The sequence below is a fragment of the Tachypleus tridentatus genome, chromosome 1 (assembly GCF_004210375.1).
Source record: "Tachypleus tridentatus isolate NWPU-2018 chromosome 1, ASM421037v1, whole genome shotgun sequence".
Taxonomy (NCBI): domain Eukaryota; kingdom Metazoa; phylum Arthropoda; class Merostomata; order Xiphosura; family Limulidae; genus Tachypleus; species Tachypleus tridentatus.
In genome coordinates this window covers 168,469,902-168,478,240 of record NC_134825.1, presented here as the reverse complement: position 1 = coordinate 168,478,240, position 8,339 = coordinate 168,469,902, and positions in this window count along the sequence as shown.

Below are 8,339 nucleotides of genomic sequence, written 5' to 3'. Positions count from 1 at the left end.
AAACATTTATTAAAAGAGAAAACTCAATTTGGCATTTTCAATGTCCACAAATTTTAAATCAAATCAAAATACATCAAAGAAAGAATTAAATCGGTTACAATAGAATAGATCTTTTACTCTCACTTCCAAACTGTTGGTAAAAAAGCAAATCAAGTGTTTTCCTTCATCTAGGGTAAGTGGTACTTACTCTTGAAAAGTTGATCATACAAGATTTAGAATAAAGAATTTAGCTGCTTTAAAATATTATGTATAACAGATATGTAATGAATCACTCTTTAACATGGCATTAAAGTGGAATCAAACATACATGAATTTACATTTCACACAGTCTATACATTTTTTATCTTGATCTCACCATGAAAGGACATTATTCTAACGATATTCAAACTGATTTTATCTCCAAACCAATGTTTAAATTTACAAAAAAAAGAGGAAAGACCTTTTGAACATGTTTTGTTGTTGAATACAAAGATTTTAATTATTGTTTTCAATAACACTACAAAGATATCACCAATGACCCTTACAAAACCTTGTGTAAAGATGTAACATTTATTGAAGAGATATAATTACACAAGAGAATAAAGAAGTGAGATCTGAAAAATTAAATTTTCATTTGAAAAGAAAATTTTTTATATTCTTGAATTAAAGTTTCTATCATACTAATTACTTAAATAATATCCAATTAGTTTGGACCACAGGTCAAATCTTTGTCACTTTCTATTTCAATAGAATGTTCTTCCAGACAGTAACTGAAAAATCTAATATTAATTTATTAATTGAAAATGTGTAATCACTGTTGGCTGAAGAACAACTGTTGCGAAAGTGTTTCAACTGAAATAAATGTTATTTTGTTACTTACGGCAGAGTTCCATTGATTAAAGAAACTTCTACACTATTAACTAGTGATAATTAACATTAAACAGGAAGGCTGATAATATGTACACAATGTAAGCAGGTGAATGATATGGTTCTAAAGAGTTCTAAAGGTTAGTTTAAAAAAACCCACCCGAAGCCTGCGGATGCCTGCTCGAGTGATCAACTGACAATCGTACAACTCAATTCGTTGCAAACTATGACACGAAACTAGATGGTCCAAGGAAGCATCAGTAATAAGTGGACAATTATCAAGTTCCAGCACGGTCAAACTGTCTGCGGCATAGCCATTTGTTCCCAGATGACGAATCCCGTCGTCTGTAATAAGTTCACAGTGGGACAAGTTCTATAAAATAGAAGGTTTATTCTCTTAGAATCCTAAAACATACTAACTAGGTGTTTATCACATTGAAGGTTATGTTCTCTGGTTCAATAGCTCAAAATTTTCTTTTATGCATGAGATATCTACTTTTTAAACTGAGAATGTAAAAGTTACAAGGTTAAAACAGCTAATTTAGAGAGTGAACTTTACCACAAATATAGTCACTGTCTGGACAGCAGTAAATGAAAAAATATACACTAATACAGTTTCCAAGAAAAATGTTTATTAAAATACTGAAATACCAAATAGAAACATTAACAACTACACATGGAGAGCTGGAGTAAAACATAATAACGTTGTGATGAACGTTTAAAAAACAAGTATGTATTATACCACTAAAAACTGTACAAGTTGTAATAAATATGATACAATGACAACAACACTGTAAATGCTGCTTCCAAGTTATACAAACCATATAAAACTTACAAGAGTTTCAAGAGAAAAGCAGCCAACTGCTAGATGGCACAGTGTGTTATCTGTTATCTATATAAAAATTACAAAATATTTATGGGAGTGTCATCAAAATGTTCCTTACAACTAGTAAATAACAGAGTTAAAATCACATTATTGTCCAAAACAGACTGAATTCCAAGATAAACCTATGTTGTGACAGATAATTGTATGAAAATCTGTTAGACTTGAAATGCACTACCTACCAACACACATTCCTCCAAATCCATTTTTTCCAACTTGTTACAACTCTGTGAAAAATGTAACATATGTTTACTAAAATATTAAAAAATACACCCCTAATATAAACTTCATTAAAAAGTAATTAACTGTATTAAGATGGATAAACTTGTTTGTTCATATGTACAGAGTGAACTTCCTGTTATAATAAAACAAACACTTCAAGAAAGTCCAATCATAATCAGATACAAAAAAGGACTGAAGTACAACAAGAAATAACAATTCTAATTTTGATTATTCTGTCTTACATTTAACAAAAGAAAAAAAACCTTGAAAAGTTTCCTGAAGTTTACAATACTGACTACAAGAATAGTATCTTTTTTTCTCTCACATCATGCACCAATTTTATCTGGCTTCCAATAAAACATCTTATGGAGGGTTATGTCAAGAAAAGGATTCAGAATCATACTGGGACCCACATTCAGTGTGATACACAGAAGTAGTGAAGATTGAAACAGTTCAGACCTTGACACTCTCATTGAACAGTTATCGTCTCCCTTTTTAATCCTTTGGGACTTTAATGGACATAATATCTCTGGGGAAGTACTGATATTGAAGGGAGGGGTCACTCCGTAGAGCGTATGCTCTCCGATCACAACCTTTCTCTTTTCAATACTGGTTCTTATACTTATTTTCATGCACATAGTCAGTAAAAGAGTATCTCAAGAGTTGAACCTTAGTTATGACTACTTGCTTGCCCTCTTGTCTTACACTGCTAAATTAGGGACGACTAGCGCAGATAGCTCTCATGTAGCTTTGTGCAAAATTGAAAACAATCTCTTTCCACGTAACTTTAAGCAGTTATTCTTAATGATAAGAATGAAAGTATTTTACATGAATAGGGAGTAAGATGTCACTTTTCATATTATGACTTTTATGATGCGATTCATTTATGACATAACAGAGTTTGAATTAAAGCTGTATTATTGAATCACGTGCAGTACAAATGCGCTTTATTTACAGAATGAGTTCTAACATATCTTCTTAGCAGCAATCATCAAGGTTTGTAATATAAATAGCCCAAGCAACCGTAGATAGTCAGAATATATACAGCTGCATGTTGCTATGCTAAACTGCAGGATTCTTGTTATGTATATTGGCTTCATTGAAAACAGGTTTGTTACGACATGTATAAACTATGAAAGCTTTATTCCATGTCAGTATTTAGAAAATTTTCAATCCTTTTTGAACATTGCTATGCTGAATTACTATCCTTTTTGAACATTGCTACATTGAATTACTGGAGTCTAAGGTATGTTGATTTCAATGAAGATAGATTTTTACGGCTTGTAACTATTTCGAAACTCTGACTTGTGGCATCATAAGTGTGTATTTTGTAACTTTGTGAGAGTATCAGAACTATTTGTTATTATTATCACTTATTAAGGTTTGATTGTTCAGTTACTACATTCTCCTGATTTTACAAAGAGTGCTCCCTGCTAGTACAGTGGTATGTCTACGGATTTAGAACTCTAAAATCAGGGGTTTGATTCCCTCGGCAAGCTCAGCAGATAGCCTGATGTGGCTTTGCTATAAGAAAATACACACTTTACAAAGAGTGGCAGTTCCTGGAACGTCTATGATTGGCTAAGAGGTTTGGGTCTTTTAATTTTCTCGATAAAAGACACCATACACAAACTGTATACCGAAGCCGTATAAGATCAACCATGTTACGTCTTAGTTACTGTTGTTATGTATTTATTGCGTTTCTTTGTAATTCAGAACTGATACAAAGTTTACAAATTCACAAATTAACAAGTGATTATAAAATATTGTATATATATTTTTTCCATTTCAGGCTTTTTTGAGTTTTTGTGAGTAAAGTGATTTAGGTTGCCATTTATCTGATATCAAAGTAATGGATTCTAAATTTAATGGACTTTGTAAGGTCTACAGGCTATTTGGTGACAGAGTGGTACAGTTATTTGATGTCAGAATATGTGAACCCAGTGGTTGTTGAAACAAGATTGTATTGTTGTTAAGCCCAAAGCCTTACAATGAGTTACCTGCATAGTGCCCTCTACAGGTGTCAAAACTAGCTTTTTTAGTGTTGTAAGCCTTCAGAGTTACTGTTGAACAATCAAGGATTGTCAAAATAAAATTTGTTTGTTGTGAAGCACAGAGTCACACAATGGGTTCTGTGTGCTGTTACCCCCCTTGATTATCTGTGCTGTATCCACCTTGATTATTATGCTGTACCCACCTTGATTATCATAACCTGATTTTTTATCTCATAAGCTTGCAGACTTACATCTGAGTCATTGGGGTTGTCAAAACAAGATCTGTTTATATTGAAGTACAACATTTCTCAATGAGTTAATTGGGCTATACTAAGTAAGGGTATTGAACTCTGGTTTTTAGCATTATAAGCAGAAGTGTAGTAGGATGAGACGTGTTGGCATGGCATTTCTGTACTTTTATTTAACCAGAATGAATCCCAGCTCACATGGTTAAATGTGTTCTGGTACACCAGTGAGTCATGGAGGGATGTCAAAATAGGTAGATCCAGAGGTCAGAACATTTATCATCATGATTAAGTAGATCCAGAGGTCAGAACATGTATCATCAAGATTAATTAGATTCAGAGGTCAGAACATGTATCATCATGAGAAAGTAGATCCAGAGGTCAGAACGTGTATCATCAAGATTAAGTAGATCTAGAGATCAGAACATTTATCATCATGATTAATTAGATTCAGAGGTCAGAACATGCATCTTTAATATTAATTAGATCCAGAGGTTAGAACATGTATTATCAAGATTAATTAGATTCAGAGGTCAGAACATGCATCTTTAATATTAATTAGATCCAGAGGTTAGAACATGTATTATCAAGATTATTTAGATTCAGAGGTCAGAACATGTGTCTTTAATATTAATTAGATCCAGAGGTTAGAACATGGATTATCAAGATTAAGCAGATCCAGAGGCCAGAACATGTGTCATCAAGATTAATTAGATTCAGAGGTCAGAATGTGTGTCATCAAGATTAATTAGATTCAGAGGTCAGAACATGTGCCATTAAGATTAATTAGATTCAGAGGTCAGAACATGTATCATCAAGATTAATTAGATCCAGAGGTAAGAATATGTATCATCATGATTAAGCAGATCCAAAGGTCAGAACATGTGCCATTAAGATTAATTAGATCCAGAGGTCAGAACATGTATCATCAAGATTGAGCAGATCCAGAGGTCAGAACATGTATCATCAAGATTAAGCAGATCCAGAGGTCAGAACATGTATCATCAAGATTAAGCAGATCCAAAGGTCAGAACATGTATCATCAAGATTGATTAAATTCAGAGGTCAGAACATGTGCCATTAAGATTAATTAGATCCAGGGTCAGAACATGTATTATTAAGATTAATTAGATCCAGAGGTAAGAATATGTATCATCATGATTAAATAGTAGTTCCTAGAGCTCTAAATCAGAAAACTCTTCAGGCTTTGCATAAAGCAAGGACTGGATGGTACCAAAAAGTGTTGTGAATAATTTACGGAGTTGTTGTTTTGTTTTTTTGGTTAGCAATGGTTTCCTCTATGGATAAAATTGCCATGGACATTCCCTATTCTTTGCCCAAAATTGATGTGCACTGGTCATTAGCCCATTGCTAAACATGCTCACCATTTCAGCTCAGGGGCAGTATAATGTGATGATTAATTGAACTATTCATTAGCATGGAGAACACTAGGAGTTGGCAGTAGATGGTGTTAGCTAGTTACCTTCCCTGTATTCTTACAGTTAAATGTTGTGGTGGCTAATGGATATTGCTCTTAAGTAGTTTTATGTGAAATCCAACAAAAACAAAGCAACCATTCATAAATTAAAACTACTGGTGGTTTTCTGAGTTAGAGGTATTATATCTTGGCACATCTGAAGAGTTTCATGTGAATCATAGATCTTCAATGTCCAGTTGTTAGCAAAGTTGTTTTGATTGTTGGATAGACAATATACATTCTCAAGCATGTGCCTGATAAGCCTGTTAACCCTGACTGAATTGATTTGGACGAATTCTTTGCTGGCACACTTTGCAATTAATAAACAGTAAGCCAGTTGTTCTCCAAATCTCGGGATGTTCACAAAAGAAGTACAACTTTCTGTAGACCTGACATGTGTGTCACTCTGAACGGTGCAAATATATATTGCAGTATTCATAAGAATAAGTTGATTCAATGCATTCTACACAAGATGATTTTCATGATTGTGTGCATCAGCAAATAGGCAAATCAGTTGTACTTCTAAAAACATGTTGTTATAACAATAGGTTAAAGATCAAAAACTCGAACTTAGTGACTGTTTGGCTGTAATTGTTACAAAACTGGTTCTTATGCAATCTGTTGATGACTCAGTGAAGTGAATTAAATCGATTACATTGTAAAATTAACTTTTTTTCATGATAGGTTCTGGATACGTGTCTCCAGAAATCATGGGAATTTTGGGACTTCTGGATTTTTTTAACAGTTTCACTGTTTTTTTTCTTGCCATAATCAGTTTTTTATGTACAAAGCATGGAGTTTCATATTTATGAATTGTAAGTGAAAAAGGTCATGACTTGACACTCTTACAGAATGTTTAGATAATATTGGCTTTAATTTTATATTACTTTTTTATGGTCCATTTGTAATTTTGTCACAAAATACATTTGATTAGTATATCTTCTTTGGCAATATTTCTGCATTATTTGATGTGCTCTAAACCACTGAGATTGTTTGTTTTTGGCAACTTGAACAGTATTAATATGTGTTGCTCTTTGCTAGTTGAACTTCTGTTTTTTGTCAGCCAGCCAGATGCAGAATTCACACTTTTTGCAACCTTCAAGCTGCCAGATAATTTTTGGAAAATATGCCATTACTTCCTATATGTATCACTGTATTTTGTACCTCTCTTAACTCAACATTATCAAAAATTCTGAGTAGTGATGTGTTACTGTCAGATATGTTTTTCACAGTGCCCATGTGGTCACTTCAGCCAATTCAACAAGTTGAACAATGTCTTATTAATTCATGAATTTGTCTTTTTGAGCTGTGGGTGTATATTTTGATTTGGTTGGGTATGTTGACTTAATTTATACAGTGGTTTTGTTCAATCACAGCTGTTTGTTTTCTGTCAAAACCAGTTGCCCTTGTTGTTTCTTTATATTTTCATGATTTGTTTTCTCCTCTTTCACTGTTGTCCTATTCATGTTTGGGTTACTATATTCAGAGTCTGTATTAGCTCCCTCTGCAGTCTTATCCAAGATTGTTAGAGTTAGGAACAGTTCCAGGAATTGATCTGTATGGTTCAGTCTTTACCCTGCTTTTGTGATTTGACATGTTTGTCATCCATTGAGTCAGTTTCCAGGTGCATCATTGCTCTCCTCTAATCTTATCTGTATAACATTTCTCACTATTATTACTCTCACTGTCTCAGATGTGTTACTCTGCTCTTCTTTGAATTCTATGATGTTCCAACGCAGGGCAGTATTTAGGTACATTGGTTGAGGAGCTCATCCCACCTTTTTTAACATAACTAGAACCACCTGAGTCACTTTTTTTTTTCAGACAAGTGGTCCAAAAGTGCAGCTTGAACCACATGGAATTAAAATAACATTTTATTTCTCAAAGGGTTTTTATTTAAGTGTTTGGCTGTTTCTTTCAGCTGTACCAATATGTACATAGCACAACATACATATGTATTTATCCTGTGCTTAATACGAACTAGGTTTGGAGTCAGTAAAAATTACAATACAAGACATAAGTATGTGCAGATGCCACATACAGTTTAGTTACATAAACAAAAAAGGAGTTTTTGACTGTTGGAAGAATAAGGCTCTTTACTAGTTTATACCTTAGCTTTAGTTTGTAGAAGCTAAACACTACATTATTGATGAACCTCTGGAATACTAGTTACTCCAAGACTCAAAGATGGATGAACAGGTTGATTCTAATGATAAAAGTACTGTTTCATATAATAATATTTTAACTAATAAAGAGGAATACACTGGCATCACATATCTGAATGTTTGAGGGCAGTCAGATGGGGAAATTGTCAGTGGACAAGCAATTAATCCAAGATGCTAACAGTGGCTTTCTAATCACTGTGACTGGGGGGTTAACTACTTCACCAGCATTTATACTGGTAAATTGGTTTAAAAAAAACAAAATCAGTGACTGGAAGGAAGTGATGTTCCTATCTGAGCTGTTTCATAATCAAAATGATAGGCACTTGATTATTTTACAAGTAACAACTATTTGGTATAAATATCAAGACCTGAGAGGGGACTGAAATCCTTACTTTCCAAGCTGTTGAGCAACATTTGGTATCAAGATGTTGGTATGATGTTTTATTGTAATAGCTTGTTGAATATGGTTTAGTTTCAGCAGAATATCTGTAGATAGTGAGAAAGGTG